The following is a 23,436-nucleotide window of genomic DNA, read 5'->3' on the forward strand; positions in this document are numbered from 1 at the left end:
CAACAAAATAAAAGTAGATTTACAATTTGGTAGCTATAAAGCCATCGCGTGCAGCATAATCACGTTGACACACCGGTTCCCATCAGAATACCGAAGTTAAGCAATGTTGAGCCTGGTCAGTACTCAAATGGGTGACCATTTGGTATTTTCAGGTACCGTATGTGCTCTCCACTTATCTTGGGATTGTTTCCAGTCATCTAGCACTTCTTGCCATTGGACTCAAGCAGTGCTGATTCAGAAGAAGTGTGGTTGTGATTGTGCAACTCTTGTCTCATAATTATACGTGCAGCTACCATTACAGAGGGTATCCATTGTCTTTTGAGACTGCACAGAAGCTTACAAGTTATTGTATATATATTTTAATGATGATTCATAACTTATTAAGGCCCAGGGGACACTCGAGGATAAAATTTGGTAGCCTCATTTTATTATACCCATTTCAGATCCCTGATACTTCTTGTACCATTGTATGTGGTCAGTTTAGTATAATAGTAAACCATATAGGAGCCTATTTGTGTACAGCCAGACACACAGACGTTGAGCTTTATTATATGCATTATAGGTATTATTTTCTGTGGTGTAAGTTCTATTCTTAACATTATTTATGAAGCTGACTTTGTAACAGAGCATGAAGGTGCATATACAAGTGCCAAGCCATGTGCGAAGTGACGTCATGGTAAGGAAGAAAAAAAAGACTTGGAAAAAGAACGTGTGCACAGACAGAGGACGACATTCGAAAGGACAGAGGTCAGAGAGAAGAAAACCGATCATGTTTTATTTGGGAAACTATCTGGAAATAAATGTTGTTACAAGGGAAAAAAGTGAGTTGATTTTTTTTTTTTTTTTTTTACATGGGGTTTACCACTTATCAAGGCCCGAAGGCCACTCAGGGATAAGAGTTATTGCGTGTACAGTAATCAATGAGATAGTATTGTAGTAATCATTAGTATTGGGTGTTTAGATAGAGTGTCTTACTTAAGGGGGCGGTTTGTCAGGAGTTTGTTTATGTTGGACTTGAAGACGTCCAAGTTGTAGTCAGGTGGGAAACAGGCAAGCGGCAGAGAGTTCCACTGGCGTGCAGTTCTAAGAAAGAAGCTTTGCTCATGGCATCTACGTTTGGATTTAGGCACAGATAAAGAGTGGAGAAAATTATTGACAGTAGTTTCAGCCAGACAGGTATTTCTTGTGAAAGATTGGCGAGGGGGGACGAGGGATTGGAGCTCAGACGAGCACCTGCCATGGAAATAATGATAAAACAAAGACAGGCTCGCAACGTCTCTTCTGTGGGAGAGATGTTGCAGGGAAGAGAAAAGGGCATCCCCCACTAAACCACAAAGTCTATTTTGTACTCTGTCAAGGCAGGATAGGCTGTTTTTAGCAGCTCCTGCCCAGATGTGGCAGCAGTACTCCATCCTTGGACGTACTTTATTACCCATTTTTTGAACGATTTATTACCTGTCTTCTGTTCCTTGCGACATACTCTGCTACAACGTGTTGGGTCGACATGTGTCTACATGTTAACGCATGTGTAAAAAGTATGGAACATTACAACTGCATCTGCTATGAAATAGAGCTCATGGGAATGTGTACAAAGAGAGTGTAAGTGAAGTCGTGTGTGTGTGTTTGTAAGTAGAGAAATTCTTGCATAGCAAAATAGTGCGCTTTTGTGTGTGAGAACATATGGAGACAAAGTATCCATTCAGAATACATAAAAGAAAGCCAGTAAATGGTGTTTGTCATGAAAATTAAGTTCACAATATGATATATGCCTGATATGATGCATACTGACCGGGCTGCTGACTTTCTTGCTGGAGAAATTAGAGACTTCTTATATGAAAAAACCTCTGAAACAAGTGGATATCACCCTGAAGGTAATGGACAGGTTGAGAAGCTTAATGGCACTTTATGGAAGGCTACTAAAATAACTTTACACTCTAGTAACATGAAACTACCCTGCTCTCCGCTCAATTAGATCTGCACTGCCACTAATGTGACTCCTCATGACAGACTATTCAAATATAGCTATAAATTCACCTCTGGGACTTCGATTCCTTCTTGGGCAAAACCAGGCTCACTATATATTAGAAATCACACTAAAACTAGTGAGCTCGATCATCCTATAACTCCAGCTACTCTGTTAGATATCAATCCTTACTACACTCATGTGTGACTACCTTCTGATGCTGAGTTTTGAGCCATTATGTTGAACAAAGAAACGAATCAAATTGGCGAAGAATCAATGCAGTTACGGTCTCTAGTGTTGAGTAATTCTTAAGATCAAAGATGGCAGTGAAGGATCAGTAGTGGTTCAGTCGTTTCAAAATAGAGACTGATAGCGAACTGACTCGCATCCAAAATTCAATACTTTTATAATAAGGTTGGAGGCTTCTCATTGGTTGATTGTCCTAATTGTATTTATAACTATAAATAAAATCGTTCAAATGTTGGTAGTCATACCATCAATTATAATCAAAAACATTTTTTAACAGAACTATTGTCAATGTGTGAAATATAACTCCTAGCTCTTCGAATGACAAAGACCTTTATAATGAAAACAACCCTATGAGCCCCCGAAACCTCTAAAGAACTACCTACTTATGAAGGCGTGACTGATGAGGATGAAAAAGAATCCTTTGCCCGCCCCTGAAAAAAATCAACACTTCCCAATAAGTTAATACTAATGACCTAAATCTCCACAAATCTGCACAAAAATCATCCAGAGTATGAAGAATACTAAGTAAGGATTTCATAACTCGATGCTGGACAGACAACCCTTAATTATCCCCTTCATAACCTTTTCATAATAATTCTTGAAAGGGAAGATGTTGTAGTTTTAAATTGCCTTTGTTCCCCTGCCTCTCTAGCATCATCTCTTTCAAAGATCCCTAGCAGTAATAAGATGCCATAGGTTATCCCCCTTGGCCGGAAGAAGCCATTCCGCCATTATAACACTGTACCAGAATCACAGCATGTGTATCCTTTGTTTGTTAATAGAACCTATATCAACGGTGTACCAGTACCGTCTCCCTTTTCAGATATCTTTTCACTTACTAAAATGCTCAACAAGGAATGGCAGTTACATCGGCCAAGATCAAAGTGTAGTAGTAAGACTCCAAAGTCTACATTTATTACTTTTAATCACTTTAGTTACAAAGACCCTGCACTCTTCCCTTCCACAATTTCTTGTAGGGCCTTGTGCCTAATTTTGTTGTTTGAAAATCTTTTGTTTTTTTTACTTAATTATATTTACAAAATTTTAAAAGCAATAAAATATATAAACAAGATCAAAGTGTAGTATCTGTTCCGGCAGATGCTGCAAGCTATGACTAGCAAAGACCAGATGTGGGGGCAACCCCACATACCTGACCTTTAACCAGCTTCCATTTCCCACCTCTCGGGAGCTGGTCCCCTTTTTCCCTTCCCCCTCCCTTCACTCCTCACATTAAAAATTGGCCTTGTGCCTAATTTGCTCGGTGGGGGAGCAAATAAATACCATCTGTTCCGGCAGATACTGCAAGCAAAGACCATATGTGGGGGTAACCCCACATATCAAACCTTGGTCAATGTAGGGGAAACCCTTCATACCAATTGTCACTATCCAGCTCCCCTACTCCCTGGGGAGTTGGTCCCCATTTCCCCTTCACACCTCACATTAAAAATCGGCCTTGTGCCTAATTTGCTCGGTGGGGGAGCAAATAAATACCATCTGTTCTTCAGATGCGGCACTTCTATTTCTTGTTCTCTTTCAGTGGAGGAGAAATCCTTCACGACTGAGACAATTTTTATTTTTGTACCTTTTCTCCATGTTAAAAAACGACCCTGGTGTCTAACTCTGTCCCGTGGGGAGGCATTGTAAATAGGTACAATGCTCAACAAAGTCTAAATAGAAAAATGTGTACGTATGCGTGCTTGCGCGTGTGTATAAGTAGAGAAAATGTTTATGTATCAGAATAGTGTGTTTTTGTGTGAGTGCACATGGTCTCGTGCATGTATGTATCGCATTATTAATATTATTAGTGTATATCCCCCATCAAAAGCGATGGGAAAATAATCATGCTTCACCAGTATCCGCACTAATATTCATAGAAAATCATAGTAATTTAATTTTTCCTATATAAATTAGCGTTATCTAAACAAAAAAAAGTCATCTACCATTGACATTTTAGTAAGAGTTGAGGATTTCTTTAAATTCATTTTAGAGAGTAGGGATTGTCTGACTTGCTATTTGCTTTTTTGTTTCATCCTTGCCATTTGGAATGATTAGGTCTGGAAGCTAGAAAAACTTTTTATTCAATAACTTTTGTGTCATGCAACAGATATATATTTATCAAAATACAAATAATAACAGAGTAAGGGATTATTATTAGTCCACCAACTTAGTCAGGTTAGGACCTAAGAATTCACCCTCGTCCATTCAGCTGTCCGTTTGTTCGTTCAAAAAATTCTCAATGACTACTCATCACATTTCTCTGAAATTTTGCATGAAGTTGCAACTAGGTAAGGGAGGAAATGTAACATTCTTAGATTTTTTATTAAAAGTTTGGTTGCGTCCCCAGGGGATTAAAAGGGGTCAAAATGGCCAAAAATAGCACTTTTTAGGGCATAAAATATTTTCCGACCATTAGATTTTGCTGAAAATTACCCAAAAGCTAGACCATATGAATATACATATGGAAACGCAATATTTAACCCTGGGAAAATTATGGTTGCATCCCCAGGGAGTCAAAAGGGGTCAAAATGGGCAAAAATGGGACTTTTCAGAACTTTTCTGACTATTAAATTTTGCTGAAAATTACCCAAAATCAAGACCACATAGATATACAGCTGAAAAAAAATAATATTTTATCCTGGGAAAATTTTGATTTCGTCCCCAGGGGCTCAAAAGGAGCAAAAATGGTGATTTTTAGCCCAAAGTGGACAAAAGTAGCACATTTCAGGACATAGAATCTTTTCCAATCATTAGATTTTGCTGAAAATTACCTAAAAGCAAGACCACATGATATATATCTGAAAACATAATATTTGCCCGTAAAAACTAATTTCACAAATTTCTTTTTTATTAATAATTATTTTACTATTTCCTGATTTTTCATAATTTTTGGAGATGTTAGTATTTTCACCATGACAATTACATAGATACCATTTGTTTTACGGGAAATTCGATATTTCGTTTGCTCGAATAATAAAGAAACACTAATTGCCTATTTACTAAAAAAAGTATTTTTTTTGTCTTGATCTTAACAATAGATTGTGTTGAGACGGTAAAATCTACAATTTTGAAGTTTTCCCTTCTGCTTTTTAACTATTATGAGACTGCCTCCTTGCTTTGATAAGTTTATCTGTTTGTACTTCCATGCGCCAACACTGCCTCTGGTTTGTGTCTGTACCATTTGTATGTGTATTCAAAATGGACTAGTTTGCATAGTTCCCAGTGTGATATTTTCCCCAGTCGTGTTTGTTCTTGTGTTCTTTTGGGGATAGCTTGCTGCATTCATTTATGTTATTAACAGTTTCGTTTCTTTGCCCTCAGAGTCTACATCTATTGTTTTCTTGTATTTAATCTATTTTAGCTTGAATGTAAGTTCTAATTGTATTATTCTGTGTGACTGTTAGTAGTGATTCCACTTCTATCTTCAGGTGTCCTTTTCATGACGATGTCTAAGTGTTTTCGTGGATCATTTCACTTGTCATTCTTATGGATCGTCCATGTAACTGTTTCTCTTTATATTTTTTCTTGTCTTTTTGTTTCTGGTTTCACTATTTTCTGCATTGTTCATGTTTCTATATTCTGACTTATGTATTTTTCAAATTCCTCTTTTGTGTCATTCCCACAATTCCTTTTCATGTAGAGTCAGTTGGTATCATCTTTCGGGTGCAGTACCTTGTGCATGATTTTCTAGTTTTCTGGTCAATATACCCAAGTTCTTCTTTTTGTCCACCCTATCGTTTTTAATGATAATGCCCAGCTGTTTATTCCTTTTACCAGATTTCTACTACATAATTATGTTTCTAAGAGTTTTCCAGTTTTTCTCAGGTATCCTTTTCCAATCTTTTCTTTCATTTCATTAGATTTGATTGTCTACATTCTTAAGCACTCAATTATTCATGCTTGAATAATTCTATCGTAGGCTTTCTTGTAGTAAATCCATGCCATGCCATGTCAATCCATGGCATGGCTACATTCTTTTTCTGTTCTTTACTTCCTTCAGGGTCTTTCATCTATTCATAATAGATTATGCATCCTTCTTTTGCAAATTCAGTATCCTTTTTGTTCTTCGAGAAGTAATGCATGATTGTTAAGGAAGTGGTAGATCTGTTCTTTCAGTTGTGCCATTAGGATTTTTGTACATGAAAATAAGTAAGCAGGTTATTGGTCCGTAGTTACTTGGTATCGTTTCCTTCTTACATGCCATTTTATATTAACATAGTTCTTCCTTTTTTAATCCATTCTGGTATACATTTGTTTTCTGAATTATTATTATTATTATTATTATTATTATTATTATTATTATTATTATTATTGGCTTACAAGGAGCTTTCACACAGGTCATCAAAGATCTCTCTTTGAGTAACAACCTGTGGAAGCTAAGTGACAACAAGTCTCTCCAGATTTTCAGTACTCTCCACCTCTTTTGATAACATTTGCAAATACATTTGCATTATCGCAACAGCCGGTTACCATTGTTTTCTCGCTGGCAGTGGCCATTGGTCTTCACTGGAATTTAAGTTGCAATAAGACTCCCCAAGGTCCAAGTTCTCTTTGCACTTGTCCAGCGGAGCTCTGGTCAGTGCTCTCTCCTCTTGACCTTTCTCGGCTATTTGACCTCATTCTTTGGGGGGGGGCGGTGATGAGGTAATGGGGGGATGAGATAGAGAACTTATAGATATGCAGCTTCAGTATTCTTGCTTCCATGTAATGCTTCTTCATGTTTTGCCCCTGCAATAGTTTGTCTGGCCCGCGATGTGTGTTAGTCTCCATATTCAAAGGTTTTCCTTAATATTTCAGCTGTTTTCATTACTGTTATTCATTGTATCTTTCTAGTCATTCCTCTGATTCCAATTTCTCTCATTATTTTTTTTCAAAGTTTTTTAGGATTGTTCCTAGTGCTCCTACTATTATAGGTATTATTTTAATTTTCTTTATCATCCATATTCCTTTCAGCTCTCTGACTAGCTCTGTGTATTTGCTCTGTTTCTCCTTTTCTTTGATATTCACCCTGTGGTCAGCTGGAACAGCGAAGTCTACGATTTGACAGGACTTTTCTTTCTTGTTAATTATTACGACATCCGGTCTTCTTGCTTGGATGGGTTTATCTGTTTGTATGTTCATGTCCCATAAGATTTTGTGATTCTCATTTTCAAGTACTGTTGCCGACTTATGCTTGTATCATTTATATATATATATATATATATATATATATATATATATATATATATATATATATATATATATATATATATATATATTTATGTGGAGTGTAAAAAACTTCCAGTCCAAACTTATTTGTTTGTACAGCAATGTATTTAATTTATTAGTAAATATTATTTAATTGAATGAATTTTGTTACATGATTCTTGTACCTATTTGTCGCAGATACGTATTCATACAGTTTAGTCAGAGTTTTTGAGCCATTAACATCCATTTTACACTAAAATTGTATCCAGCGCGACAGATCTTTTCTGTTTAAACCGGAAAGTTTATTATCCATAGTATGTTTAGAGTTGTCGCCATTCATCATATTGAATATTGTACCATCTCATATTACAATCATATTTTCACAGGTTTTGTATTTCGTCACGATTTGGTTTCCTTAGACGAATAAATCAACCCATTTAATTAACCGTAGACGTACAAAGTTAACTGTATATTTGAAGCCATGTTTTATTTTTATTTTTCATTTTATTGCTGTCTTTGTTTGCAGTTTGAATAATTGGAGGAGAGCACATACAAACAACGGTTAAATCACGTTCACACACTGAAGTTAAGGAAGGTTGTGCTTCGTCAGTACTTAGATGGGTAACCATTTAGGAATACTAGCTACTGTAAGCAAATATTCCATCCAGGTATAAATAAATTTCTGGCAGTATAAACATGTTCCTGTCAGTTTACCAAGCAGGACTGAGTGTCGTCAGTACTTTAATGAATAACTATTTGCATAACAAATACCAGGTGCTTTAAGAAAGCATCCAGATCTATAAATGAACAGCTGGTTGTATAAATAGTTTTTCATCAGATTACCGAAGTTAAACAAGGTTCAGTTTCGTTAGAACTTAGATGGGTACCTATTTGTAAAATATCAGGTGCTGTAAGCAACCACTCCATCAAGGTATAGATGAATTGCTTGAAGTCTAAACATGTTCCAGCCAAGTTACCAAAGTTAAGCAAGATTGAGCTTCATCAGTAATTAGATGGGTGACACTTTAAGAATACCAGATACTATAAACAAACACTCCATCAAGGTATAAATGAATTGTTGCGAGTACAGTTAAGTCAGTTTGAGCTATGCCAGTATTTAGATTTGTAATACTAGCTGCTATAGGCAAACATTCCATCCTATAAATTAATAGTTGGGAATATAAACGGTTTCCCTATTAGATAACCAGCGTTAAGTAGATAGATGGCTGACAGTTGGAAAATATCAAGTGTTGTAAGCAAACACTTCATCTATATATATATATATATATATATATATATATATATATATATATATATACATATATATATATATATATATATATATATATATATATATATATATAAATAAAATAGCTTGGAGTATAAATGGGTCCTCATTTGATCACTAAAGTTAAGCAAGGTTGAACCTTTTCTGTACTTAAATGAGTAACAATTTGAGAATACCAGATGCTGTTAGTTAACACTCCATCCAAGTATCTTTATATTAATACACTTATTATCTTCGACTATTATCGTCCTGAACATCCCTTAGAATGGAAATGGAATATTCCAAATCGCTCCAACCATATATATTATAATGCTGAATTCCCTTAAAATGAAAATGGAATATTCCAAAATTCCCAATAAACAATTGTTTAAGATGGATAAGTTATATCCAGCCAGTGTTTGATCAGTGCAGATCACAATACATATACGTTAATTATCGCCAGCTGTTGCTTTGTCGATGCAGATCACGATACTAATAAGTTAGTTATCGCCAGCCAGTGTTTGGTTGGCACAGACGATGACGACCACGATGATGACGTTTTTTTTTTTGTCGAAAAAAACTAATTTTTTGCGCTATCAGTTTCATCAAAAACATAATTGTTGATTAAATATATTTCGAATTCTGTGGAATTTCCACGGGTCCTGCTAGTATAAATGATTTGCCGAGAGTATAATCGGTGCAAAACTAGTGTCATGCCACGAAAATGGTTCAGGCTATTTGTTCCATTGTATAAAAAAAGAAATGTGAATATATAGCAAAATAATAATTGGAGGAGAGCACATATAAACAACGTTAGATGCAAACATATTCATCTTGAAAAATAAATCTCAAATGTCTGTGTGTTTGTGTGTGTGCTTGTATGTCTGCTAAAAACTTTTGACAGACGCGTCAGAACCTGACGAAACTGGTATCGTTTTAAACTTTGAACTTTCGGACGACATATAGTTAGTTAAAAATATTAATTCCTTCACCCTCAACTGGACACTTTTCTACAAGTAGAGATCGCTTTTTTCGCAGATATTTTCGCAAGTCACCCACTCCTTTTGATTGACTAGCCTTAATTTTGACGTTTGCCACTTCTAGTTTTGCGATGGACATAACGGCAAAGACGTCATGTTTTTTTTTATTTTTCACGTTTTTTCCTAATTCGCAGTACAGGTTTGAGCCTGCCTACAACAATTTTTTTTTTTTTTTGCTCAACACTCACCTCCAAACACCTGAGCAACGCCGGGCAACGCCGGGCAACGCCGGGCAACGCCGGGTATCTAGGCTAGTCTAAAAAAATAAATATGAAAAATAATTTTGTAAAATAAAAAAGTAATTCATGCTCTTGTCTCGTTTGTCCCCAAGATATTTTAAGAAGACTTACGTCCCTTGCATTCATTTGATGAACATGCATCACACGGCAGCTTCAATTAAGGTTCTTATTATAAAATTAAATTCTTCTTTCAGGTGTAAATATATTAGTAAATATTATTGTTGATGTATATATAGATAAGATTTTTCATTTCAATAATCGTCACAATTTATTCTTAGATAAAATGCTTATTGAAGGTTGGTTGGCTGGTTGCTTGTTTTTGTTTTATGGCATATCAACCTTTTTCAGGTTATTTAATGCCGAATCTAGTTATTTTGAAGAACAATTTTTTAATAGAATATATTTGTTTTTTGTTTTGTTTTTTTTCAAGTCGGTTTCTATTTAACCCATAGTTGGGACCCTAACAGGTACTACCATTCCGGGTCAGCGTGGACCTGGGAGCAATGGCAATTAATGGGTGGCTTCACACTCCCCAAAGCCCGCAAGCTGGGGCCTCACCATCAGATATAGTTTAAGGTCATATCCAGGAGCGTTTGTTGAAGGCAAGCGTATAATAGGGATAGAAAACGTGTAATAAGATACACAATATGATACATAAAGTTGAAAAACCATAGGAATAATTACTAAAGAAATAATAGATTAGATGCAATTGATAAATAATATGTTACTGTAGTCGGGGAGAAAGAATATGCATTAATCAATTATTTAATTAATTTAATAATTTGTCACTTCAATAACCGACATGATCACCTTAAGCTCAAATTAACCAACTTAAAGCAAATGAATTTGAAATTAACCCCCCGAAAAAGATTATTTCAAAAGCAACAACAATCTTCTGATGGTAAAAAATGCATCAAAAGTAATTTAAACTCAAACTAACATGTCTGATTGTTAACCCTACCGGCTGGTGAAGTTATCCCCCTTGAACTTATGCACGATTTATCTACCTTGAATTATTCTGGTCAGCGTTAGAGGAACAAACTCTCCTGATGTTAAGACGTTAAGAACAATCGTTTCATGTGCAGAAATTAAAAACGGGGCTTTCCTATTTCTTGCTAGTCTTTAAAAACCGTTGGACTTCATCTGATGGACGGGACGTTTCTGCAAAGCATTCACAAACATTAATGACTTTCCTGGTAGCAGCCGCCTAGACTCCCAGAACACCACAACGAACAGAAATGTGAGTTATATTTACTGAGCCATTGATATAATAAACAGAATCTTTCATCTTTTTAATTTTGTAGATGAACGAAGGAGAATGATATTGGTTGCTAAAGACACGGATGAGTTATTCTCTTTTGTGCAGACGAAAGAAAAGGGTGTCTATCATGTTAGACAAGACATGGTTGAATGTAAAGGAACTCTGTCGTAGATTCAAAACCTAATCTATGTATATACTAGACTACCCGTGACCCATTGGGTCAGTATGTTATATTAGCTATGGGATTCATGTATGCGTATGACACTTATGGCGTAAAGAAAATAGGGTTTTTTGTTTGACATAACAGAAACATTTCTATGAAAGTATATTAAAATGAAAAATCACGGACGGATCACTCAAACATGAAAAAAAAAAAACTCGCTATTCGTGTAAAGTTACCCATTTTTCCGAATAATCGCTCAAAAATCGAAAATTAAACATGATTTTCCTACGAATTGAACGCCGATGAAAGTCATTTAGCAGCAAAAATGCACATGAACCTACCGATGAGAAGAATGAAAAACCCATATTGGAATCCTTCAACCAAGTTATAGAAACTTAAAATCTAAAAAAAAAAAAAATAATTAATAAAACCTGAAGCAAAAAAATAAAACCTAAATAAATAAAAACTAATATTGAAACAGATTAGTAAATGTGTCAACAAATTCATCGTTCTCATACAACTATTTTGTATCTAGAAATGTAAACAAAAATAAAAAAGAAGGAAGGAAGGAAGGAAGGAAGGAAGGAAAAGGGACGGATAGAGAGTAGTAGTAGTAGTAGTAGTAGTATTGGTTTACTACAATTGTTCTTATGTTTGTCAACGGGTTAAAGTTGTTTAGTTGTAAGAAAATAGCAACAGTATAGTTGTAATAAAGAATAGTTGCAAAACCCCCCACTCTTCCCATGTTAAATAATAATTTCGAAATAATAACGTTAATATTTCAGGGCACAGGTCAAAATCTGCAAAAGAAGTGATTTATGTTTATTTGTTACGTTGTTATGGGTTAATGTTTATGTGTGCATGCGCAACCGGATGTCGTAAACCGGAAAGTGGGTTACATCACTCGTTACAAGGTCATTTGAATTTTATAATTATATAGATATATGTGTGTGTGTGTGTGTGTGTGTGTGTGGACCATCCCAGTATTTTGTTTTTCATTTCTTTATTACCTTCGACACACACACACACACACACACACACACACACACACACACACACACACACACACACACACACACACACGGGTCGGGACAGAGAGACAAAAGAAAAACAATGAAAGAATAGAAAGGAAAAACGGAAAGAAAGAAAGGAGAGGAAGATGGAAAGGAAATGGCAGAAGAATAAATAACAAAATTGAATTATGATCGCATATGGGAGGGGAAGTGGCGTATAAAATAGGGAATGTTTTCTCTGAAGATATTTGCCCTTTAAAAATATTGATTGCCTGCCCCTAAACAAAGGGACAAGTTAAATTAAATCAACAAAAGAAAAAAGATAGAAAGCCCCCCCCCCCCCAAAAAAATAGATGGCGTCTGGGAAAATCACTTGGACTCATTGGCATCTCTGTTATATATAGCCGTTATCTCTCATGGGTTGCTTGACCTTTTCTGAATGATGTGCAGGCGACTTGGTCGGTTGCTTAGCAGCAAAAGAATGCAATTATAATCACTTTTGAGTTAACCTTTATAAAAGTGACAATGCAATGCCTATGAGTGTTTACAACTAAGGTCAGAGATGAATCGAGTGAATGCGCTTTCATTCAGTCTCAGGAGGCAATGGGTACCCTCTGTAAGGGTAGCTATGTATGTAATTATGAAGCAAGGGTTATGCAATCTCTAACCGCAACTCTTGAGTCGACACTGTCTGATTCCAGTAGTAAAGAGAAGTCAGGACAACTGAAAACAATGCCGACGTAAGCAGAGAACACATACAGCACCTAGTATTCCTGACTAAGGAAGCTTTTCCTTGACTTTAGTCTGACCAATGGGACGATAAAATCGTTTGTCCATATCTCTTCGCCATCAAACCAGTTCTATCAACATACTTTGGAGGCATCATGCGTCTAGTCCCTTCTCTATCCACACGTGTTCACTTTGACATGTTTTTGAAAACCGTATTTCTACGAATTAGTGTTGAGACGATTGATTGGAATCGGAATCGGGAACCAGAAAAATCGGAATTTTGTGGGTAGTAGAATCGGAAAAAATTGTGCCTATTTTCCGATGCCAAAAACGATTCTTTTAACTGTTTTTTAAAATTTTTTTAATTTTATTTAAAGCAAAATATTCCACTGCTGATAGTAATGATAAAATAATAAACATTTATTGCTTTTAAACTATCAAGGAAACTAAAATTTATAGATACCCCCCCCCAGTGTATTTTTATGTTTGAAAAAAATATCTGCACATTTAACATGTGTCTTTATGGAAAAAATAGCAACTTTATTGTTAAATATTAAGAGATTTATAAAGAATCGGAATCGGAATCGGTAATTGTATCGGAATCAGGAAAAATATTGGAATCGTCCCATCACTATTGCAAATGTTTTGTAAATCTGTTTTTCATGGATTTTCTAACCTTTGACATCTAAGCACATTTTAGTGTGTTACTTTTAAACATAAAGAAATCGTGTTATATTTTTTTAAAGTAAGATTTTTTAAAATTATCTTTTGTTTATTTATTACTAGTGAACGTGAAAATATAATGTGAATTGTCCAGCACGCTAACCACTACGCCACAGAGCACTGCAGCTTAGTTTAGTGATTTTAAATAACTTCACATGAAAGAACTACGAAGCCAAACCGGTGTTCTCTTCTCAACTGTTCCTTGTGAACGATCCCCAAACGGTGTTAAGTGGTGGCAAGGGGAGGAGGAATTTATTAGAGAGAAAATATTTTACCACTTCCATTGATTTTAACCGATTTTGGCCGTGACTTCTCAGCAGAAAAAGTATAGAAATCTAAGATTATCGAGGAATTTGAGAAATAATAAGCCTATAACACACCTCAGATATTGTTCTGCCGTTTGTGCATATTATATTTGCATGAAATATCTTGATTTTTAATCCTACTAATGTCAAAATCAGACGGGAAAAAATGAGTTCATTTTATTTATATAGAGATGTTTGTGTGTTAGAGTTCAATATTCGAGTGTGTAGGTCGACTAGTAATATATTAGCTGGTACATATAATGGAATGTAAACTGAATTACTAATAAATAACAATTACCGAAAACATTATTAGCGAAGAAACTTATCAATAAAATATAGTAATTAATTAGCATTATAGTTTGCTTAATTCGGATCAATTTCTGATACAGGTTACACATCAATGTTACCTTATATGGACACATAAAGGACACAATCAATGTTACCTTATATGGACACATAGAGGACACAATCAATGTTACCTTATATGGACACATAGAGGACACAATCAATGTTACCTTATATGGACACATAGAGGGCACAATCAATGTTACCTTATATGGACACATAGAGGGCACAATCAATGTTACCTTATATGGACACATAGAGGGCACAATCAATGTTACCTTATATGGACACATAGAGGACACAATCAATGTTACCTTATATGGACACATAGAGGACACAACCAATGTTACCTTATATGGACACATAGAGGACACAATCAATGTTACCTTATATGGACACATAGAGGACACAATCAATGTTACCTTATATGGACACATAGAGGGCACAATCAATGTTACCTTATATGGACACATAGAGGACACAATCAATGTTACCTTATATGGACACATAGAGGACACAATCAATGTTACCTTATATGGACACATAGAGGACACAATCAATGTTACCTTATATGGACACATAGAGGGCACAATCAATGTTACCTTATATGGACACATAGAGGACACAATCAATGTTACCTTATATGGACACATAGAGGACACAATCAATGTTACCTTATATGGACACATAGAGGACACAATCAATGTTACCTTATATGGACACATAGAGGACACAATCAATGTTACCTTATATGGACACATAGAGGACACAAAAAAAATGAGAAAATGTATTTCTGTGCAGGAGTTCCATGCATATCTTTTGATTCTCAAATAAATAAAGATATATCGATGCCTCCGTTCAGTCTCGAAAGACAATGGATACCCCCTGTAAGAGTAGCTGTGCATGGATTTGTGAGACAAGGGTTCCACAATCCCAACCACACTTCTTCTGAATCGACACTGCTTGAATCTAGCGGCAAGGAGAAATCCAGGACGACGGGAAACAATGCCGAGATAAGCAGAGAGCACATACAACAACTGGAATTCTCAAATGGTCACTCATTTTAGGACTGACCAAGCTCAACGTTGCTTAACCTCGGTGATCAAATGGTAAACCGGTGTGTCAACGTGATTATACAGTACAGTAAAAGATAATTTAATTAAATAACCAATGAACGGCATCATCTTAGGAGTTTCGGCCCGTCCCCCATCCCATTGTCGCAATATTACATCCCTGGGCTTGTTTTACAAATATTTTAATGGAATGTGCTCCAACAAACTTTCTGCTCTGGTGCCGCCTCAAGTAAATACTCTCGATTAACCTGACAATCAGCAAAATCCCACCTCTTAACTGTAGAGGTTTCCTTTCTACTCTAATAGCTTATTTACTTGAACAGTATACCATTGTAATTCCATTCCTTCTTCCTGTTCATCCAAGTGTACCGACATGCAAAAATTTAAATGTAATGTAAACAAACACTTTGTTGTATAACTCCCAACTTAAATGGCCCTAATTCACAGTAACTCTTTTGAAATGTACTTTATTTGGGGACTAGCCTGGGTGCCCGGCGTTGCCCAGGTGTTTGGAAGTGTGTATTGAGCAAAAAAAAAAATGTGGTTGTAGGCAAGCAGCTTCAAACCCGTGATGTGAAGGCAGAAAAGAAAGTGAGAGTAAATCTGGCATCTTACCTCTACTCCATGACGCTACCGGAAGTTCGGAACGTTAAAATTAGGCAAAGTCAATCCAACTGGTACGATGACTTGCAATAATGGCTCGCAAAAAATCGACACCTCCTTGTAGAAAACTATCCAGTTGAGGGTGAAGGAAATTATGTTTTTGGCCAAGTTTTCGATATTTGTCGTCCGAGATTTCGAGCTTTAAAACGATGCCGTGAAAATCTGTCGCCTCTATCGAAAGTTTTAGATAGACATACATACATGATGATTGCAACGTCTTGTCAGACGAGTGCCACTCCCTCAGACATTTAAAATCCATGAGCCCAAATGCCTGAGGGAGTATCTATACAAAGATGATGTTACAGAGTCTTAGCTTTGTACGACAGCTAAGTCTCTCTCTCGGTTCAAAACGTTGAGATCCAGCAACAAGCAAGAGCAAGATAGCCAGCAACAAATTAAACTGCAGACCAGCTTAATGCGGGTACTGGTCTCCCGCTTTATGGTTTTTTAAATCAGAGATTTGCTTCTCCTAGAAAGGTTGCCTTCACCACAGCTTACGGGAGGCCTCTCCACCCCAATACACATATACACACACACAAATATACACGGTGCTAGTTGGCCGTTGACCCAGAAAAAGAGTACATACATACATACATACATACATACATACATACATACATACATACATTTAAACTGACAGGTGAGATTTATATAATAGATGAAAGGGAATCCCTCACAATTGCGCTCCCTAAACCAAGACGGCGGGAATGGATAGTTGATGCATACACGAAACGGAAGCCACCAAACATGAAACGAAACACGAAACCATACAGAAACACCACAGAAACACCACATTTCAAAAAACTGTCCCAGTTTCAACACTTCTTGGTTTAATATATTTAATATATTATTTTAAAAATATTCCATTTATAGAAATATAAAGAATAAACATTTTCTTTATTTTTTATTGTATTGTGATAACACAACTATAAATAACTTTAAAGAAATGTAAAAAAGTAAAAGTTTAGTATTTTTTATTGTTTCGTAATAGCACAAGAAGTTCAAAATAAAAACAATTTCCTGAAACAAAACACTTCTACATAGTTTCGCACTTCGCGCACGAAACAATAAAAAAAAGAAACAAAAATTTCATTTTTTTACATTTTTATAAATGAACTCTTTTTGAAATAATATATTACATATATCAACATAAGAAGTGTTCAAACTGGGATAGTCTTTTTAGAAATGAGTCGTTTCTTTATGGTTTCGTGTTTCGTTTCATGCTTGATGACTTTCGTTCCGTATTTTCATCAACTGTATCCATTTCCGTCGTCTTGGTTTAGAAAGTGGAATTGTTAGAGATTATCAAAAAAAAAAGAAAAGTTGTTTAAAAAAGTAAAAAAAAAAAGGAGGATGATACAAAGTCTGACAAGATGAAGCAATTTTATGTTAATAAAAAAAAGGCTTGTTTCAAAGCGAATTCAGTTTATTTCTAACTTCGACTAGAAACACAGATGACAAACATCAAACTTTGCCGACAACGTCCGTCCTCAGCCGATCTACCTATCTCGCTCAACCATTAAGCAATTGGGTATCCTTGACCCCATTATTCTACAAGCAGACGACCTCATCCAGAGCAGACAAACCAGCATCTAATTAAAAAGGCGCGTTGTATATTTTTTGTACGTACACCCTCCGTCAAAAACCATCTTTTGCCAATGTTCACACAAATAATATCTGAATTGGTAATGTAAAAAAATAAAATTAAAAAATGAGAAAGAGATCTCGAAAGTTATATATATATATATATATATATATATATATATATATATATATATATATATATATATATATATATATATATATATATATAGTATAAATCGGTATAAAAAGCAAACCCCAAAAATGGGAAGAGATTTACTTTTTTAATTTCCTTAAATACCAATACTCGATATTACAAGAATGAAAGCGGGAAATTCTGTCTAGTTTAATTGCCACGCCAGCACGCCAAAAAGTACGCCGCGTGTTAAATTTCATTCTGTCATAAAACAGCTTTCTACAGGAAAAAAAACAACAACTTATTTTTACATTTTTATCTAGCGAATAAACATAAAATCATATATGAAAAACCACGTTTATTATTTTTAAAATCCAACAACGGAGCTGAAGTCGATGTTTTAGATTGTAAAATAAAACTCATTTTTTTTTTATAAATTACTGTGTGGCGTACCGTTGAATTATTTTTTTTTTTAACAATAAAACTGAATAAAGTTTATTTTTACAAGAATATTTATACATTTATCTAGCGAATAAACATAAAAATATATATGAAAAAAAAAAACACGTTTATTATTTAAAAACATCAAAATTATGTAACAGGGATGAAGTTAGTTTTTTTTTCTTAAACGAAACTGACTTGGTTTGAAAAAAAAGCCAACTTCATCCCCGTTGCATAATTTTGATTAAGGTATACATATGCACTCATGAGCAAAAAAAAAAAAAAAAAAAATGGGCCAAGAGTGAAAGAAGAAAGAAATCGATTTTTAAATATTTTTCCATGAATTTTTGTTAATTTTAACTGAAAATTTCTATTTTGTAGATCATTATCATTATTATTATAGCATATAATAATAAGTGGAAAAAATTAATCCTAAAAATGGTAGGACCGCATCTTGGCGAGGATATAAAAAACCGAACTGCAGGATTAAGGCAGTCCAAAATGACTTACAAGCAGATTTTTGATATTTTAAGAAAAGAAAATGTGAAAACATCTCTTTCGAATTGGTCAAAGGTTCGAAATCAAATGCTTGGTAAAAGGGAAATCTGGATCTGGTCGCCCTAGAGCATTCACTTTGAAGGACGACCACATACTTAAATTAACTGTTTTGAAGGATTGAAAGAAAACTTATGTTGACCATAGCAAAGAATTCAAAACAGAGGCTGGAAATTGTCTTTCTAGATATACAATATCTAGACAAATGAAAGAAATGGGATATTCTTCTAAAAGGTGTGCAAAGAAGTCATTTTTATCTAAGAAGAACATCAATGATAGAAAGAGATTTTTCTCGTGTTATGTCAAGAAAGATACAGATCGGTTCAGGAATGTTTTCTGGTCAGATAAATCAAGATTTTGTCTTGTTATTGATGCTCCCGATGCTCCCGAATGGTGCAATCAAAGAACTGGAGAAAGATTTTCATCAAGTTGCATAAAAACGACAGTTAAACACGGGAATGGAGGGATAATGGTATGGGGAACTTTTACTTCAGCAGGAGTTGGGGAACTTATTAGATGTGAGAAGTTAATCAATGTAAAGGAATACATTCGAATATTAGAAACAGGACTGTTACCAAGTATCCAGAAGCTGAGAATATCTCAGAACATTATTTTTCAACACGATAATGCCCCTGCACACACTGCTAAAGTCACAAAAATGGTTTTCTGATAATTCAATCAATGTGATATTTTGGCCCTGATTTAAACCCAATCGAGAATATTTGGTCCATAATATCTCGTGCAATGGACGGAAGAACTTTTTCGAACAATGAAAAACTGTGGAAAGCTGTGCAAAGCGAATGGAAGAGCATTTCCTCTTCACAGTGTTGCACTTTGGTTGCGAGTATGTCTAAAAGGACTGATCTTTTAAAGAAATCAAAAGGGAATGCGATTCCATACTAAACATTTGCTAAAGTAAATGTCTTGTTCTTTTGTTATTAGTCTCGTTTAAGTTTCCTTATTCAATTGTTCTTTGTTCAATATAGATTTTAGTGCAATAGTATAAAATTTGTTTGGCCCATTTTTTTGCTCACAAATGTATATATATATACCTTAATATATTATTCCTTTGTGTTGAGCTTTCTGGTATCTGAAATTGCCACTAGCAAATAACTATGCGTAAATAACTAGAGCTTTCGGCAGTTGACAGCGTTTATCATTGTGATTTTGTTTGCTTTCAGCAACAACTGGATAATGTCCAAGTGTTTAGAAGTGTCTCGACGGTTAAGTTTTTTCCCTGGCCTGTGACAGTTTTTTGGCTAACCGCACTGAGAGCTGTGATACAATCTTGTTAGCCAACTGTCATATGATGATGATACGGACCTCCTGACACATTTCCAAGAGCACATGAAATCAATCGTGGATCTCTTTGTAAATGCTCGTACCTTCTTTGGATTAGCATTAAGAGAACTAAAGTGATGTACACTCATATTACGTTGCAAGTAAGGAGCACCTCGACACACTCTTGTGGAACAAGGGTAAGCATTATGTTTGCAGAGAGGTCTGTGTTCGGAATCTGAGCGAGAGAGGCTTGGGACTGCCCGATCTCCTGTGTCACAAGCACGCAGAGAGGTTGGCCTTCCTGAGCCGTTTGTTGTACGTAGACATTCCATGGGTCACTGCGGCTGGAAGCTCGTTTTCCAATCTCACACCCAACCCCTCGGTCGAAGCTTGGCGAAGACTGAGGGGAGAGCAAACAATCTATGCCGAATGCTGGTCCGCACTTAGAGTGTTGCCGGGGACCAGTGTCCTCGAACAGTCTAGGAACAGGCTTTATCCGGGTGTTGGGAGCTAGTGGGGTGTAGCACAAAGGAACCGCTAGTGAAATAGAGGGGGATGTTGTCAGAGGAGGTCCGCTCCCAGTGGAGCTGGGCGCCGAGACGGGACTTTCTTACAAACTCGGAATTTTCCCTTACCTGGCGACTTGTCCAGAAGGCACTGCCCCTCCTCAAAGAACTCAACCTTTACAATGAAGGAACCCGGGTGTACTGTCTGCGTTGCGACGAAGACATGAGGGAAACAGCTGGTCACGCCTTTTTCCACTGCAGCAGGCTCAAGACACTCCTAGGGTATGTCAATGAGACAACGGCTCACATCAATGCCAAGTGCTGGCTTGAACTCGACGAGTCATATTTTGTGGAGAAAATTGATCCGCCGCTGCCTAGGAAGAAAAGAATGGTTTTTCTAACGATACTAGCAGTAGTGAGGATGGTCATATGGATCACACGCCTCAAGCGAGTCCGCGAAGGGATATCTGTTCCGGATCGGGATCTGATCGTCTACTTTAAACATCTGCTTAAAGTAAAGATCAGATGCGATTAGAAGAGGTTGCTTCGAGTGGTTTTTGACAAGAGGTGGGTGCATGACACTAGCTTGTGCATCCGACGAAGTGCCAAGTTTGAATTCGTGTTACCACCATAAGCATGGCACACGCAGTACTGGGTCCTATGGAGCCCATCCCGCTAGATTAGACAAATAAAAAGTAAAAAGGCTCTTGACTGGTGGTACAAATGAGATCCTGTCCCCTGATTGTTTTTTGTTTTTGCACTAGAGAACCTTCCGAGGCTACCCTACCACTACCTCCCCCTATCTTTTTGTTTTATCACCCCCTGGTCAACCCCTACTCGAAGGTCGCCACCTAATTCCCCCCCATCCCTCCTTCCCTTTCTTGTTTTTGACAATTATTTATTTTTCCTCCCTACACCCGATAAGAATTCTTTCCAATCCCCCCTAGGGATCTTCCCACTTGTTTTCGGTGGCCTGGAAAACAGTAGGTGATCTACCTTTCTAGATTAGCCCAGGGAGGGACCTTACTAACAATGCACTAAGATATTTTATTTTTTGTATTTTTTTCTAGATTCCCCACTCCCCAACACGAACTGTTTCTCTTCCAAATTCAATGAATTGAACTTTTTACACACGCACACGCACACACACACACACACACACACACACATTTTAATAAAAAAAAAAGAAAAGAAAAGTTTTTTACACACACAGAAATTGTAAATATAATCTTTTTTGCAAAAACACTGGGGTTTTCATTAGTTAATTTAGAGTCCACAGAATAAATGAGGTATTGTGGTAAATGTTGCCAGTCAAGAGTAAAGTCACCAAAGACTCCAATTTTTACTTTAGTAACAAAGATCCTGCAACACTCCCCATCCCACTTCTTGTATGGCCTTGTGCCTAAGTTTGTTTACAAATGTTAATTTTTTGCTTTTATTTTTTGAATTTCTCATTATTTAATTGTAACATTTTTTTCATTACAGAAATAAACTATATAAACAAGATCAAAGTGTAGTATCTGTTCTCCCAGCTACCTCATCTTTGATTTTTTTTCAAGAGGTCTACCACTTGACCACACCAGTCAGGTTTAAGGCTTTCACTTTGGTCACTTTTGTGACTTTACTAACCTTTGTTAGTGAGACCGACCTCCTCTTTGGGGAGTCTGGACCCTTTTCGCTCCCCCAGGACCGACGCCATTGTGTGGTAGTCTGGACCTGAAAAGCTTTAGTTTGTTGGGTTTTTTGTTTCCTCCTCTTCTCTGAGGTTGAAATGGTTTATTCTCTCCTCTCTTAATTGCCTGAACAACACTCTGACCTACCAGGCCCAATCTTTGTCTTCCTTCACTTCCTTGGGGTTGTTTATGGGCAGGGTGACGTGGGTAGGGCGAGTGTTTCGTTTCTGCTCCCCTCTCTGGGCAGAGATGTCTATCCCCTCTCTCTCTTAATTGCGATGCGGCACTCTGACCCACTAGCACCGGTCAATCCACTTTCTCTCTTCTCCAACCCCCCATTTCCTTGCATTTTCTTTTCTCCCCCTGCTACACTTTGGTCCGAGTCAGCGGGCAGTGCAGTTTTATCCGCACGATGTCGGGAAAAAGGCATATACCACTCCAAATGCGCAACATCGCCCCACGAACAAAGTAGAGGAGGAAAAGGCCAGGGTAGGGCTGCAGCCTGCGGCGACCCAGGCAGGTCCAACATCAGGAGGGCAACCAGTCCCGCCCCCGGCTCCCCATGAGGGCCACTCCCTAGACCAGGGAGTCAAGGTGCGATCTGGGTGGTACACATCCTGCGACACCCCTTCCACCTCAATCCTTATCGGTCGGAGATAGCACTCCCACCCAGGCTCCCCAAGAGGACCAGTCCTAGATGGAAGCTTCTATGTCTGCGGCGGATGAGGAAATGAGGTACTGCTCAAGTGGTCCACAACTAGTGGCACCCTCTAAACCTCAATCCTCGTCTGCCAAGGGCAACCTAGTCACCCCAGCTCCCCAAAAGGGCAACACCCAAAAGAACAGGACCAAGAGGGTTGAAGAGACCAGAAAAACGGATGGTGTACCACGGCCAGTGTCACCAATGGCTCTTCAGCAACCGTTCACCTTGAACAACCCACAGCCGTGTCTAGGAGAGGATCCTCCAACCTTGAATGGAGAGGACGAAAGCAGCATAGCAGAGAGAACCCAAAGGCACATAGAAGAAGCGCTAGCTGCCCTAAGGA

Source organism: Euprymna scolopes, chromosome 19 (genome assembly GCF_053919585.1).
Source record: "Euprymna scolopes isolate OS-2025 chromosome 19, ASM5391958v1, whole genome shotgun sequence".
Taxonomy (NCBI): Eukaryota; Metazoa; Mollusca; class Cephalopoda; order Sepiida; family Sepiolidae; genus Euprymna; species Euprymna scolopes.